Source organism: Mustela nigripes, chromosome 4, assembly GCF_022355385.1.
Source record: "Mustela nigripes isolate SB6536 chromosome 4, MUSNIG.SB6536, whole genome shotgun sequence".
NCBI lineage: Eukaryota > Metazoa > Chordata > Mammalia > Carnivora > Mustelidae > Mustela > Mustela nigripes.
The window spans coordinates 75,941,467-75,958,398 of NC_081560.1; the positions used below are offsets into that span (position 1 = coordinate 75,941,467).

Genomic DNA, 16,932 nt, shown 5'->3' on the forward strand with positions numbered 1-16,932 from the left:
ACCGACTGAGCCACCCATATACCCCAACGTTCACTATATTTAAAAAAAAAACAACTCCTTCAATATAACTCTGTAGACCAACCACCTAAAGACAACCATTGTTAGTTGTTAATTTGGGTTCTTGATGAGCATTAGTTTTCATTGAAAAATGCTAGATAAAGACAAAGACTAAATGGAGGCATTCATTATTCTGATTGTTTCTAGCTTAGCGCCACAGTAATATTTATAGCATATGTAGTCAATAAATAATTAGTTGTCACCTCCCTCATTTTTTTCTTGAGGAATGTAAGATTGCATGTATTTTCCACAAGTCAAGAAACATGCTTATAACCAGGACAGGCTATTATTTCCTAAATTACTGAAGTCACCCTGGAGATGAAGTTGTTTTGAGATGATTGATTTTTTTCATTATCCCACCAGCCTGAATATTTACTGTTGTGTTCTTTTTCACCATTCATATTTTTTAAAAAATCTCTCAGGGAAATAGAAACAAAAAATGTCCCTAGGATCTGTCTCCATTTTATGGCTGCTCCGACGCACGCCCTTGTCTAGCTTCTGTCTTTCCTGTGGAACTCCATCACGTCGTCTTGGTCAGATTTTTCTTCCCAAAAAACACCACATAAGAATGCTTCCTGATGGATGGACAATGGGTACTGTGTCAGTCTGAAGACCTACTCCAATGCCTTTTCTCAAGTGATTAAACAAATATACTAATTGAATAGTGATTTGATTCTTCCTTCAGCTTTGATCCCCTTTGCTTCAGTGAACACTGTATTAATGTCCCGTTGCTGAAACAAATCACCTCAAGTTCAATGGATGAAAGTGACACACATCTATTAGCTTAGAATTTTTGGAAGTCGGAAGTCCAGACTGGTTCTCACTAGTTGGAAATCAAGGTGACTGCAAGGCTGTATTCTTTTCTGGAGGCCTCATGGGAGCATCTGTTTTCCCACTTTTTCCAGTATCTACTTCATTCCCCTTCCATCTTCAAAACCAGCAATAGCCTGTTCCGTCTTTCTCACGTTGCAATACACTGACACCGACACTGAGGGCTCCCTGCACATTTAAGGTCCCTTGTGATTACATTGGGCCCCCCATGGATGACCCATGGTGAAGTCTCCCAGGTCAAGATTCTTAATTTAATCACAGCTTAAGTACAGTTCAAAGTCCCATCGGCTATGTGAGGCAGCGCATTCACAGATTCTTGGGGATTAGGACATGGGCGTCTTCCTGGTGGGCGTATTATCCTGCCTGCCACAAACAGGTTCACTCAAAAGAGTAGATAATGTCTGAAATGGACCAGACTCATTGGGGAGATTTTGTTTTCCTGTTGCTATTTCTCAGTTATACTAGTTTGCTACTTCAGCTGTCACCGGATAGAATACGTTTTGGGGATAAAATTACTATTCTTGCACGCCCCTTTTCAGGGCTGGCCTGAGGCAAATTGTGAACCCGCAAATGAATTAGTTTGGCCTGTCTATCCCCCCTCACCCTCCCTGAGTCCTATTTCTTCCCTCCCAGAACTCTGCTCTCGTTTCTTACTTGTAGTCTTCAACTAATCCTCATAAGGTATTTTGTAATAGGAGCTAAAAAAATGATGCTCCTACAGATATTTTTACATTATCAAATGGTTTTTGAAAATTAAAAGACTTCTAAGTGTTTAGGACATGGAGTGGAACTATATGATCCAAAATCAGTAATATACTGATAGTAAATTATATTAAAATATTTACTCATCATATGCTATGCTAGTCCCTGGGGAGATTCAAAAGGAAAGTTCAGTTCTCAGTAAGTTGTTAATCTGGTCCATTGAAAATTCATATTATTGGATCAGAGAGCTTTCAAATCACCCATGTAAGTTCTAGTCCATTTGAGCTATACTATCATTTGCAAAATTAGGGTTTAAAACTAGAATTTTTCTTTATGGAATTGCTACGGACCTCTATTTACCAATGGTTGCAAATTTACTAGTACAAATGTGCCAGGGGAATGTAGCCTTCAAATTTCTTATACCTTCTGGTGGCAGAATTTGGGGAGGAAGTGGTGAGACATAAACTTCAAATTTGCCATTACCTAATGTCTTCTGGTTTGAATATTCTTCTCTGCATGATTCAGATTCTTAGGTGTAAAATTGATTTTCCCTCCTTCTCTATACTTCTAGAATGGTATTTGGTTGCATTTGGGGATGAGACTTATGTGACCACATGATTGTAGGAGGCTACATGGGCCTGTAGATTTTAGCTAGTTTTCACTGTGGAGTGGCCATTCTGGCTTTCTTCGTAGACATCTGCTGAAATGCTTGTGTGGTCACTTGGACACATGCTGGTATATATCCTGGTCCCAAACATGTTTCCAGAGGAGAAAGCCACGTATTTTGGCTTTGCATTCCCACGCTTTTGCTGATCCTCCAGCTCTCAGATTTTGGTCCCTTTATTAGAGCGTGTGGAAACCACTAGGTCTCCTTCATCCCTTGTGTGTGGGGGCTGCAGGAGACCTGCATGTTGCTTCAGGCTCACTTGGCAGCATTATTTCTTCTGCATCATTCTGGATGAGGTTGTATGTGGCCCCCCAACTAGGGGCATACAATCTTTCAAGTATTGCAGGTAAGATTTCCAGGAGACACACTCTGAGGTGGAGATTTACATGCAGAAGTTTGTTGGGGAGGGCTCCCAGAGCCTACAGCTGGGTGGAAGTAATAGAGGAATGATCAGAGCAGGATAGAAGTGTGATAGAATGCCACAAAGTCTCCTAATCCTGTAGAGAGGCTTTGGAGCTGAAATAAACCGTCAAGGTGTCCTGAATGAAGGCAAGGGTCTAGGAACCCTCTATTGACCAGTACTGGATCAGTATTAGACCTGCATTGACCAGTCTTTGGGTGAGACTTGCTTCCTGCTGACCTGCCCCACCCCCCGGGGTCATTCCCTTGCATAGTGGGGCTCTCTTCAGCTGAAAGCAGTTTCCTGAGAAATATTTAGTTGTGAACTGTCAGACATCAATATCGTCACCACCTAGGGAAATGAGTGCATTAGTATTGGAGAAGGGAGGAACTGGGGACCACACCATAACATCCACTATCCTGGGGAAACATGCCATTAGCTACCCCTGACTCCCAAATAACACACTTGGGATTGGCCCTCATCAATCTGGATATTTCTACTGTGTCTCCATTCCCCCACTCTGTCTAGGCAGTCTTCCCTGAGAGGCAAAAGAAGGGGCATAGTCATTTGGTGTTTTTTCTTTATTTCCTTGTCATTTCATTTTCTGTACTCTCCCTGGACAGTAAGTGTGGGCTTTCTTTTGTCCTCCTCCTCTCTCCGGTGGACTTCTCCTGTATCATGTTCTCAGGAATGGTGAAGGATCTGAGAGTTTGCCCTACTCTCAACCCAGCAAGTGAGCTTGCCACAACTTCATGATGTCTGGCTGAAGACATAAGACATCCGAGTCAGAGACTGAGGGCTTTATTACTCAACGCATGTGAGGTAGTATGAACTTTTTGCTAGTGCCCACTTCTCCACATGCTCCAGGTCCCATGGGAGAAGTGTTGATGGCCCTACCTGAGTGCTATGTACACAGTGGATTTATGTCACAGATGAGGAACTCCAAGCTTAGGAAACCCCTAATCTTCCCAAACTTTGAATCAGAGGGAAACATTATTTTCATTTTACTAGGCAGCAAACAAAACTACTCTGTGCTCCAGAGGAACACATTACTTCTATCTTTCAAGACTGTTCTTTATAAAGTATCTTAGAAAGATAGTCCAGAATTAGAAGATGGTCAGTGCCTCTACTGTGATGTGATGTGAAGAAGTGTGAAGATTCGTGGAGAATTGTCTCCTAACACACACATCCCTAACCCATAAGCATTTTTTATAGCTCAGCCTTAAAGGTTAGAGGATGTATTATTTCTGCATTGTGGAAGAAATGATAATCAGTGTTTCCTAGGCTTGACTATTGTTACAAGAGCTTCAGAATGCTAGAAACTAGGGATTATTAAGGATAAAATATATTGGCTTGCTATCACCCAAATGTTGCCCAAATTATCTATTTTTTAAATTTTTATACATTTTCTATTTAAAACTTAGGAAGATCACAACTGTATGATGTTTGTAACACACAGATATTGTCTTGTCTAGGACCATAATGGTCTAAAGACTGCATTTACCTGAATTGGCAAATTATTTCTAGGAGTATTTCATGGCTGTGTTTTGTCTTTTATTCTGACATATAAACTGTCAGGTAGTAAAGTAATTCCTAATATTAGTCAAGGGTAATTAACATTAGCCACTATAACAAATAATTCCCAAGTTTCATAGCTTAATAAAAAAAAGTTTCTGGGCGCCTGGGTGGCTCAGTGGGTTAAGCCGCTGCCTTTGGCTCGGGTCATGATCTCAGGGTCCTGGGATCGAGTCCTGCATCGGGCTCTCTGCTCAGCAGGGAGCCTGTTTCCCTCTCTCTCTCTGCCTGCCTTCCTACCTGCTTGTAATCTCTCTCTCTGTCAAATAAATAAATAAAATCTTTAAAGAAAAAAAAAGTTTCTCTTCTTACTCAATCACAGAACAGAGTATTTCAGAGGCTCCCCTGCAGATTCTCCACCCCCACAACCCATGTTGAGTCAGGGACCCAGGGGTTCTACTTTTCAGTAAGACCCCCAGACACCTTCAGTGGGTACCCTTCATTTGGGCAGCTGGCTAGCAGAGTGTGGAGGACCCCAGGGGATGTTTTAAGAGACCAGAAAGTGAGGTCTATCACCACCCATATTTCTTTGGCCAAAACAAGTTACACAGTTACATGCAAAATGTGGGGAAATATGATCTTCCCATTGTCGCTGTCATTTTCTTTAATAAGAATCTGTCAGTCAACAGTATTTATTGGTGATCAGCTTGGTGCATATCATTGTATTAAGCACCATGAAAACAGGAAGTCAAATTTCCCTTGCATGGATCTAGAAAAGTGTTCAGGCAAGAAGTCATTTTTGACTCATTCTTTTTAAGTAAATCTTTTTTTTTTTTTTTCTTTTAAAGATTTTATTTACTTGAGAGAGAGAGAACGTGCACAGCAGGGGTGGGGAGGTAGAGGGAGAAAAAGACTCCCTGTTGAGTTTGGACCCTGATGGGGGACTGCCCTGATGTGGGACTCGATTCCAGGACGCTGGGATCATGACCTGAACCAAAGTTAGGCAGCACCCAGGAGCCCTTATGTAAATCATTTAGTAATAGGTCGAGTCCAATGCTCCAATGCAGGTTAGTTTTTCTGTTTCATTTGTTTGTTTTTTAGAAATTAGGGGTATATTTAACCCCAGAAGTGAGGTATAAATTATAGTATGTGTATCAGATAGCATGTTTTCTGGGTTCAAATATTAGGTGCCTAGATCCCTGGTAGTGATTGCAGACTGTCCTCCATGTTCAACAGCTGAAGCCACAGAAAGGGGTGGGTGAAAGCAGGGTAGGGAATTGGGTATGCCAGTTAATAGGCTAATTCTTTGCCTAAGCATAAAGAAAGATACTGTGTGTTAGGCAGTCAGTGACGACCTAAAGGAGGATGAGATCGGGGCTAGGGATCTGGGTCACGAGAAAACTATATAAACAAACAGAAAGAAGTGACAGGACATGATGATTGCCATCAAATTGGCAAGAACTGTTCTATAAAATAAGGGGAGCAGTGAACTACTGTGATCATGGAATATGTGATGATCTTTATGGTTAAAGAAGAGAAAACACAAGTTAGAAATTACTATGACCTCCTTTTTTGCTGCAACAGACACGAGTATATTTTCAACAGACTTGATGACCAAGCATTTAAGTAGCTGCTTGCCTTCTGAGGTTTAATTCTGTCCCCTCCCCCAACCCCCATTCTTATTTTTTAAATGATTCAGATAGTCAAGTAGCCCAGTGATGGTAGTGGGGAATTACTATTTGTCGAATGCCTGTTATATGTTGGGAACCACAATGACACTTAAAAAAAATGTTTCCTATTTAATTCTCATGAGGATGCTTTGAGGCAGACATGATTATCCCTATTTTAACAGAAAAGAAGAATGAAGCCCAGTGAAGCGGTATAACTTAATGAAGGACACATGACTAACTGTGGAATTGGAGCTAGAAACCAAGTCTTTGGACATGGTAAAGGGTTTACATTAAAATGGTGACATAAATTTAACTGGTTATCTGCCAGAGATGGTTGATATTTTGAACAGTTTATAAAGCGATGTAAAGTAAAATAAAAGATTGCTTACTTGAACTCTAAAAAAAAAAAATGAAAGAAAGGTGAAATGTTGAAATGTATTGATTTGGCATCATGAAAATATGTGTACCTCTCACTCTACCATTCAGGCTCTCATTCTCTTTCTCTTCTTTTCTAATTTATATCTCATCAATTTCTGGAAAAGCTTTGATGGAAGTTCTTGGCTGACTCCCAGGAAAGTAATAATGTAGTTAAACTGTTTTCAAATTTCTAACTAAATAGATTGCTTGCACCCAGATTGTGAAGAACCGACAACATTGGTAATAGAAAAATATCCATGTAGGTAGGACATGCTTTTGTGCCTCATATAAATGGAATCATATTATTTACATTTTCCATAGCCAGCTTTTGTGTTTGATATTACATTCTTGGGATTCATCCATGTTGTTTTGTGTAATATGTAGTTCTTTATTTTTTACCACTATATATGAAAATTCCATTCTACACATATGCCTATTTGTTCATCCTTTGTATTGTTGACAGACATTTAGGCTGTTTCCAGGTTTTTGCCATAACAGTAAGTTCTGGTGTGAACGTTTTTTTACAGGTATCAAGGTGCACATATGCAAGTGTTTCTGTAGGGGATATATGTTCTTAGGAGTATAATTGCTGAGTCATAGAGTAAGGGCATCAGCTTTATTGGATAATGTCATAGTGTTTTTCCAGAGTGAGTGTTGTGTCAATTTACACTCCCTACAGCCATGTAACAGATTTGATCGATTGATTGAGGTAGGGTTAACACACAGTGTTACATTAATTTCAGATAAACAACGTTGTGATTGGACAAGTCTATAGTGATGCTATAGCCATGGAACAGTTTTGTTTTGGGTGTTTTTTAAGATTTTATTTATTTATTTGACAGACAGAGATCCCAAGTAGGCAGAGAGGCAGGCAGAGAGAGAGAGGAGGAAGCAGGCTCCCCGCTGAGCAGGGAGCCTGATGCGGGGCTCTATCCCAGGACCCTGAGATCATGACCAGAGTCGAAGGCAGAGGCTTAACCCACTGAGCCACCCAGGTGCCCAGCTGTGGAACAGTTTTATTTGCCCCACAACCGCATCTTACACTTACTCTTGTCACTTGACTCTTGCCAGTCTGGTCGGTCAGTGTAGTTTAAACTTGTATATCCTTGAGTAATGATGAGATTAAACATGGTCTCTTATGCTTTTTGGTCCTTCATGTTTCCACTTCTATTACTATCCAGGACCCTTGCCCATTTTCCACTGGGTTATTCGTCTTTTTATCATTGACTTGGACAATTTTTTAAAACATATTTTTGAGATCGTAATCCATTGACAGTACTTTGTGACACAAATCTTTTCTTTCAGGGTATGATTTATCTTTTCATTTTCTAAATGGATTTTTTAGTAAACACAAGCATTAAATGTTAATCTAGTCAAATTTATCATCTTTTCCTGTGTAGTTTGTACTTACTGTGTTGTAGTTAAGAAAACTTTTCTACTCTAAGGTTGTAAGCATACTCTCATATCTCTTCAAATATGTTTCATTTTTAACACATGCTTTTCTTAATATATATGTGTGCTTTAGAAATATAATTTATTATTTTTCCATATGGTTCAGAAATTAGTATCTATCAAATTGGGGTGTTCTTTCATATATCAGGTTTTATGACTTGTATAACCGAAAAGCAGCTCCCTATTTTTAGAATATTTTTAGCCTCTTATTATGTGGTTGTGATTAAATGTGTTTTCGTTGAAAACTGAACTGTGGGGGCACCTGGGTGGCTCAGTGGTTAAGCCTCTGCCTTTGGCTCAGGTCATGATCTTGGGGTCCTGGGATCAAGCCCCACATCGAGCTCTCTGCTCATCAGAGAGAATGCTTCCCCCACCCCCTCTCTCTGCCTGCCTCTCTGCCTAGTTGTGATCTCTGTCTGTCAAATAAGTAAATAAATAAAATCTTTAAAAACAAACAAACTAAAGTGTGGTTTTTAAGTTGAATTAATCTAGATCTGATGAGCAGGAAACAGGAAAGGTATAAAAGATAACTTTGATGAAAGGAGACCAGTTAGAAACTTATCACAAATTTAAATAAATGAAGTTCTGAATTGTGACAGTGACAGAGTAATGGAAAGGACAAAAATGTGAGAAAACATGAAGAGGAAGAACTGAATGTATTTGTCAAACAAATGAATATGGAAAGCAAAATAAGGTAAGTGGTAAGTGTGACTATAGGTTTTTTTTTTAATTTATTGATTTTATAAATATAGAATGTATTTTTATCCCCAGGGGTACAGGTCTGTGAATCCCCAGGTTTACACACTTCACAGCACTCACCATAGCACATACCCTCCCCAATGTCCATAACCCCACCCCCTTCTCTTGACCCCTCTCCCCCCAGCAATCCTCAGTTTGTTTTGTGAGATTAAGAGTCACTTATGGTTTGTCTCCCTCCCAATCCCGTCTTGTTTCATTTATTCTTCTCCTACCCCCTTAACCCCCCATATTGCATCTCCACTACCTCATATCAGGGAGATCATATGATAGTTGTCTTTCTCCAATTGATTTATTTCACTAAGCATGATACCCTCTAGTTCCATCCACGTCATTGCAAATGGCAAGATTTCATTTCTTTTGATGGCTGCATAGTATTCCATTGTGTATATATACCACTTCTTCTTTATCCATTCATCTGTTGATGGACATCTAGGTTCTTTCCATAGTTTGGCTATTGTAGACATTGCTGCTATAAACATTCGGGTGCACGTGCCCCTTCAGATCACTATGTTTGTATCTTTAGGGTAAATACCCAGTAGTGCAATTGCTGGGTCATAGGGTAGTTCTATTTTCAACGTTTTGAGGAACCTCCATGCTGTTTTCCAGAGTTGTTGCACCAGCTTGCATTCCCACCAACAGTGTAGGAGGGTTCCCCTTCCTCCGCATCCTCGCCAGCATCTGTCATTTCCTGACTTGTTAATTTTAGCCATTCTGACTGGTGGGAGGTGATATCTCATTGTGGTTTTGATTTGTATTTCCCTGATGCCGAGTGATGTGGAGCATTTTTTCATGTGTCTGTTGGCCATCTGGATGTCTTCTTTGCAGAAACGTCTGTTCATGTCTTCTGCCCATTTCTTGATTGGATTATTTGTTCTTTGAATGTTGAGTTTGCTAAGTTCTTTATAGATTTTGGACACTAGCCCTTTATCTGATATGTCGTTTGCAAATATCTTCTCCCATTCTGTTAGTTGTCTTTTGGTTTTGTTCACTGTTTCCTTTGCTGTGCAAAAGCTTTTGATCTTGATGAAATTCCAATAGTTCATTTTTCCCTTGCTTCCCTTGCTTTTGGCGATGTTCCTAGGAAGACGTTGCTGTGGCTGAGGTTGAAGAGGTTGCTGCCTGTATTCTCCTCAAGGATTTTGATGGATTCCTTTCTCACATTGAGGTCCTTCATCCATTTTGAGTTTATTTTCATGTGTGGTGTAAGGAAATGGTCCAATTTCATTTTTCTGCATGTGACTACAGGTTTTGATATTGGGTAACTCTGGGTTTAGGAAAAATGATTATTTCAATGTTAAATTCTTTAAAATTGATGTGGTGACATGTATTGATTTACAAAGTATTTATACTTTGGAGGGATGTTTTTAATAAACTTTGTTGGTTTCTACATTCTTATTGTTTCATAGGAATTCTTTATATATTCTGGATACGAATCCTTCTCCCAGGATGTGTGTGTGTGGGGGGGGAACTGTTATTATTTTAAATCTTTTTATGGTGTATTTGAGGAACAGATGTTCTTAATTTTTATATAGTTAAGTCTATCAATTATATTCCTTATGTTTGCCCATTTTAAGAAATTTTTCTGGACAGGGAGGTCATGAAACTACTTTGCTATATTGTATTCTAATTACAGTTTTAACCATCACATGTAGATATTTAATCCATCTGAAATTTAATGTTGTGTAACGCTATCAGGTAAGGATACACCATCAATTATACCTCTTGTGGATACTCAATTGTTCCGGTACCACCTTGAAAAGTCCATTTGCCTCTCATCGATTTTTAGTACCACCTTGACCATATATCATGTGATAAATGTAGGACTTTATTTCTGAGCTTTTTACTAGATTTCATTTCTCTGATTGTCAGTCTGTGTCAACACCACCTAATTTTAATTTCTGTAAGTTCATAAAAAATATATGTAATAGGTCAAGTTTTCCAAACTGTTTTTCTTCTCTTTCAGTAGAATAGCATCTTGACAATTTTTTGATCCTTGAACTTCAATATAAATTTTAAACTAGGGATGCCTGGGTGTCTCAGTGAGTTAGGCCTCTGCCTTGCTCAGGTCATGATCTCAGGGTCCTGGGATTGAGCCCAGTGTTGGGCTCTCTACTCCCCGGGGAGCCTGCTTCCCCCTCCCCCTCTGTCTTCCTCTCTGCCTACTGTGATTTCTCTCTCTGTTAAATAAATAAATAAATAAAACCTTTTAAAAAAATATTAAATTTTGGACTAAACCTGTTAATGCATACACACACACCTGATGGGATTGTTGTTGCAACTGTTTCAAATTTACATAACAATTACTATGAATTACTACAATTACTGTGAGCTATGAACTTTGTGATATAAGTCTTTTAGTTCATGAGGGTGATATACTTGTTGATTTATTTAGGTCTTTAATATATTTAAGTAAAGATTTATATTTTTGTCTATAATGGTTTTACATATTTTTATTAAACTTCCTTCTGAGTATTTAATGTATTTTTATTTTAGTTTTTAAAAATCTATTTTTTAACTCTGTATTATTGGCATATAAAATGCAATTGATTTTTTAAAAAAGATTTATTTATTCTAGAGCAAACACACTGCAGGGAGTAGCAGAGAGAGTCTGGACCAGACTCTGCACTAAGTGCAGAGTCCAATGTGGGGCTCAATTTCAAAGCCCAGAGATCATGACCTGAGCTGACACCAAGAGTTGGACGCTTGACTGACTGTGCCAGCCACGTGCCCCGTAAAATGCAATAGAGATTTACTCTGCACATTTAATAAACTCTTTTCTTATTCTAGAAATTATTTATAGATTCTGTTGGATTTTCATAATAGTCATACCACTTAAAATGATAATATTTTAATTTCTTCCCATCTTTAGTGTTTATTTCTTTTATTCCCTTTGGATACTAGCTAGAGACTCCAACACAAAGTTGAGAAAAAGTGGACATTCTAGTCATTGTTTTGATCTCAAATGGAATGTTTTTTATTATTAAGTATGATGTTTAGTGGTAGTTTTTTTGGTAGATCAGGTGAAAAAGTTTGCTAATTTAAAAAAAAAAAAAAGCCAAGGCTGAATTGTTGGACTGGAATAAGAGAAAGGAAAAGGGGAAAGAAAACAACACTGAACTTTTAATTCCAACTTTTATATTTTTAATTTCCAAGTGTCCTATTTAATTCCATCCTCCCTTTTTCCTCTCTCTCTCATTGTCTCTTTTAAAACCAGTTTAGTCTTTTTTTAATGTTTTATTTATTTATTTGAGAGAGAGAGAGAGATCATGGGGTGGGGGAAGGGAGAAGCAGGGAACCTGATGCCAGGGTGAATCCCAGGACCCTGGGATCATGACCTGAGCCAAAGACAGAGGCTTTGACCCACTGAGCCACCCAGGCGCCCCATGACCTGAGCCAAAGACAGATGCTCAACCAACTGAACCACCCAGGCATCCCTATCTGCTCAAACTTTTTGAGGCCTGTATTGGCAATTTATACCTCCAGTGACTATTTGCATTTGCTTTGCCAAACATTGGGGAATTCTACCAACATAGATACGCTTTAGATTTTCTTGCTTGAGGATTTTTTGTTTTTTATTTTATTTTATGTTTTGATATTCCCAGGTAGTATGAGCTCAGGTGAAGGCCAGCTTGTGGATATGAATTCCAAGGGAGGATTTAATAATGTTTCCTTCTACCTAATACCACATTTTATAATAAGCCATTTTCCTGATTGTCTCCTGGATTTATTTTTAGTTCACATATACCTTGTGGGTGTAGGCCTCTGGGGTACCTGATTTATTAAGACATCTCCTGTTAGATTTCTCATCTTGGTCAGGTGCCTCTTAGGATTTGTCTCCTGTTACCTATAAATACAGACGCTCAAGTTCACCTTCATAGGCAAATGTCCTCAAAGTGAAAGCCAGATTCAAAGCTCAGGTTACCTCTCTGGATTCCTATATTCATTTAGGTTTTGGTTTCTGAGCATCCTTATTCTCTTGCTAATATAGGGATGTACTTAAAAATTTAAAAATTATTTTAATTATTTTTAGTGGGAGGGTTGGTCATGTGTCAAGTGTGTCATATTACTGGAAAATGGATTTCTTAGGGTCTTTGAAAATAACTTATCCCTATAATAAAGTTGCATTGGTATGAAAAGATTGGGGGTATCTGTATGAATAATACGTAGTATAAATATAAGATCAGAGACTAAACACTTATTCAATTATTCACTCTTATACATATTCACTGGGCATTCTGTGAGGTGCTGTGTTACACTGCATCAGTAAGTATACGGAATGGTCCCTGGACTTTAGAGATTGTTTATATCATTTATAGATATAATGATAAATTCCATAAAGGTGATATAAACTAAATACTCATACCCAACTGGGGAACTGAAACAAATCACTGCAGAAAATGATACTTTATCTTAATCTATAGGATAGACAGAGAGAGATGAATGGCGGTTCATTCCAGGTAGAAGGACCAAAGAGCCTGAAAAAAGGTGCAGAGTTAAAAAAGCATGGAATGATTTTGGATAACTATATGCTTGACTGGATCATAATGACTTTAAGGAAATGGTTAATGATAAGAAGGGAAAGTCAGGCTGAGGCCAGAGTGTGAAGGACATGAATTCTAGGCCAAGCAATTTGAACTTAAATTAGTAGGGGGACTGAGTTATTAATAGATGAACCTCTCAGTTTTATATACTTTTTAAATGTGTCATTTATGGGAGACTGATAGTGGAATCAAGACTTACTCAGCTAATCTCTTGCAATTATAAATAGGTAAACTAATGATGTATGATATGCTGGCTAATTGAAAATAATAGTGAGAAAATAAATAAAAAATAAAGCAAATATATAAAATAAATAAACAGGGGTAAAAGAGGCTGGGCTGAAGTATGGGAGTGCCGGACAGCAATATGTGGATATTTTATTCTGGTTCCTGAGGATAGTGGGATGTTATTAACATAATTACTTCCATTGCTTAGAAAAAAAATATTTGTTTTCTGAATAGGTTTGAACCAACGTCTTGATATTTCCTTCCATGAGTTAAGATTCAAGCCCGAGTTATAACTCTAAGGACACAATATTTAGGAACTAATATTTCCCTCATTTTACTGGGCTGGTTCTTACTCAAACTATTTTGATCATTTTATCTTATTTTTTTGGTCATGATATTAGTTTAATGGAGCATCCCTATAAATTTCTTAGGTCAATTCATTTTGCTAATAAGAAAAAGAATCTTTAAATGCCAATTAGGATTTGTGGTATCAAAATTCAAGGTCTGCTTAAAAATGCTAAGGATCATAAAATTATCAAAGGAATATTAATAGACATACTACAAATGGCTAATGTAATTTTTATTTCTGAACTGAGATGAAAACTGAGAATGTGTAAGGGGCACCTGGGTGGCTTAGTCGTTAAGAGTCTGTCTTCCGCTCCAGTCTTGATCCCAGTATCCTGGGATAGAGCCCTATATCTGGCTCCCTGCTCAGCAGGAGCCTGCTTCTCCCTCTCTAGCTCCCTCGTGCTTGTGTTCCCTGTCTTGATATCTCTTTCTTTTTTTTTTTTTTTTTTAAATGGGGTGTGCTTTTTTTTTTTTTTTTTAAAGATTTTATTTATTTATTTGACAGAGAGAAATCACAAGTAGAAGGAGAGGCAGGCAGAGAGAGAGAGAGAAGCAGGCTCCCTGCTGAGCAGAGAGCCCGATGCGGGACTCGATCTCAGGACCCTGAGATCATGACCTGAGCCGAAGGCAGCGGCTTAACGCACTGAGCCACCCAGGCGCCCTTGATATCTCTTTCTGTCATAAATAAATAAATAGATAGATAGATAGATAAATCTTAAGGAAAAAAAAAAAAGAAGGAAAAATTAGAATGTGTCTTTCTCCACTCCACTACCAAAACCTCATTAGGTTCTGACCAGCCTGTGGGGAAGTGACACAGCTGAGACTTTCTCAGGCAAAATGCATTAACATTACAAATGAAAGTTGCTCCAAATCTATCTCAAGCAGCATTTTCTCTCAGAGGTATAGTAAGAATTACATTAGCAGTGCAGTTATTAAGCTCTGTTGAATAATTCCGTATTTTAGAAAAGGAAAGTGACCTTTTGTATCTCTCAGAGGGGTAAGAACCATACAGATATATTTAAGATAAAGCTAATTGGGACAGGCTACCAGATTTACAAAAATATGGGGGCAAGTTTGGTATTCAGTTAAAAAAATATATAGTATGTAATACAAAGCATTTCATAATATTAGATATGTGACCTTAATCACTTCCAACCAAACAACTTTATCTTCTGTTATAGGTTGAGATAAGGAACGGAGGACAGAAAAATGCTTGAAAATTCCGTTTTGTACTGCTTTGAAATATGGGCACAATTTATAACCTGAACTCCTCAATAATAAGCATAACTATTGTTTTTCTTGAGAAGTAGCTGTTTTTCACATTTTGACATATTGGAAATCTGGGTGTTCCCTAAAAAGCAATGTCAAAAAAGAACGTGCCCCATTTCCTACTCGTCTTAGTGCTCCTTATCTTTGTGAGTGATGACACGGTCTTATGTGGTAGGATTCAAAGCGTGAATTAAGTTTTGAATCTGTAATGGTGCTTTAAAAGTTTAAAAGACACAACACTATAACATAGAACTGAAAGAAAACATTATTTTATACAAAGAAGGACTATTAAACAGTGAAGAGTGAAATCAAAGGTAACAGAAAACTGCCAAATCTACTGGCCTTTCAAAGCCAGGAAAGATTGAGTGACAGATTTGTGGTCCTAAAGGATTAATACTCAGGTGCCAAGCAAGTATCTATCTATCAAAAGCTTCTGGATGACTCTCAAGAGAAGGTAATTCACTTACAGTGATAGGTAATTCAATTAAGGAAAAAGTGAAACTATCAGCTTAACCAAATAAGAAATGCAAACAAAACCCTAAAATAATACTGTCAATCTAAAAGATGCCCAAGAGCCAAGATCATAAGCTTGGATTTATAAAAAGCAACATATTGTCACACTGCCTGACCAAAATCAACTCCGAAGACTACAAATCAACCCAGAAGACTGAGTGGGAAGACACTGGAACTCAAATTGCATTTTGATGATGGGGAAAGGGCTGTCTTCAATTATGTGAATAAAAATATAGTACTATGGGCATGAAAGCAACATAATATATATTTAATTTAGTGTTTTGTTTCTGAAAACATAATAAATTCTTAAAAGCAGATATGGTAATGACTAAGATCCAAGATGGATTTACTATTTCTAAATTAATTCACACGAATACAAAATTCTTTCTTGAAAAGGGTTGCTATGTTTGAGATAGGGTAACAAATTTATATTTCAGTAGAACACTTAACAAACTCATTGTATTCCTGTGGACAAAAATGAGGAAGTATGGCCTAGATTAGCTAGTGTATCAGAGGTGGAGTGACTGGGTGGATATGGTCTGATGAATGGATTGATGGCATCTGGAGAGAACCCTTTCTGGGCCTTATTCTGTGTAGTGTAATTTGGTGGTAACTTGAATACATGGAAACCTTTCTCATAAGACCGTGGTTGTAAAAAAGTAGCAAGTATAAGAATACTTCAGATCAAGTTAGTATCTCTAAAAAATTTTGACAGAGTAGAGGGATGGATGGAATCCAGTAAGATAAATTTTATGAGATTAACATAAAATCCTAAATCTTGAATCCTGTTCAGATAAGCTAAGCTAGTTTTTAATTTCTAATCACTTTGTTAAACCTCTCTCAGCCTCAGTTCCCCTATGTGTAAAATGGGAATAATAATACTAGGTTTAACAGTTTGAGGTAAGGCTGGAACAGTGCTGGCACATAGTCAGTTCTCAATAGGTGTTAGATACTACTTTTCCAGAAATCCTGGGATAGAAACCAAATTCTGCCACTTATGGGGCACCTGGGTGGCTCAGTGGGTTGGGCTTCTACTCTTGATTTTAGCTCAGGTCATGATCTCAGGGTCATGGGACCAAGCCCTGAGGAGGGCTCCCTTCTCAGCAGGGTGCCTGCTTGAGACTCAATCTCCCTCTGCCCCTCCCCCCACTTGAACGCACTGTCTCTCTCTCTCAAATAAATAATAAATCTTTTAAAAAACCCCCAATGAATTCTGTCACTTTTAGGGTATCTAAACTTGGGTAAGATACTTCTTCTTTATAAGCCTTATTTTCTAAGCCTCATTTTCTTCTTTTGAAAATGGGCATAGAAATAGTACCTACCTCAGAAGTGGTTGTCGAGAGAAGAAAGTGAGATGACGTATGTGAGGCCTTCTTTGAGGTGCTTGACACGTAGTGACCCTTAATGAGCGGTAGCAGTTACAGGAAACATTAATATGACTTGCAGAGAGTCTGCCTGGAATGAAATTACAAAAATAGAACTATAGCCTATTTAGAATATGGGAAGTTCTACTTCTACTCTATTATGGATGAAATCTATGCTATTACTTCATTTTAAATGTACACT

General features: G+C 38.1%; 1 long non-coding RNA gene across 2 annotated transcripts in view; it reads right to left on the minus strand.

The window, feature by feature from the left end:
• The window catches only part of LOC132015981 (uncharacterized), a 50,838-nt gene that overhangs the window by 20,640 nt on the left and 13,266 nt on the right, over nt 1–16,932 (minus strand). The window contains exons 2-3 of one of the 2 annotated variants that reach the window (XR_009403847.1): nt 16,689–16,821; nt 8,605–9,734 (exon numbers count right to left, since the gene is read on the minus strand). This is a non-coding gene — a long non-coding RNA (uncharacterized LOC132015981). Of the gene's footprint in view, nt 1–8,604; nt 9,735–16,688; nt 16,822–16,932 lie in introns of those variants that run through there. The other variant, XR_009403848.1, reaches the window with a different exon arrangement.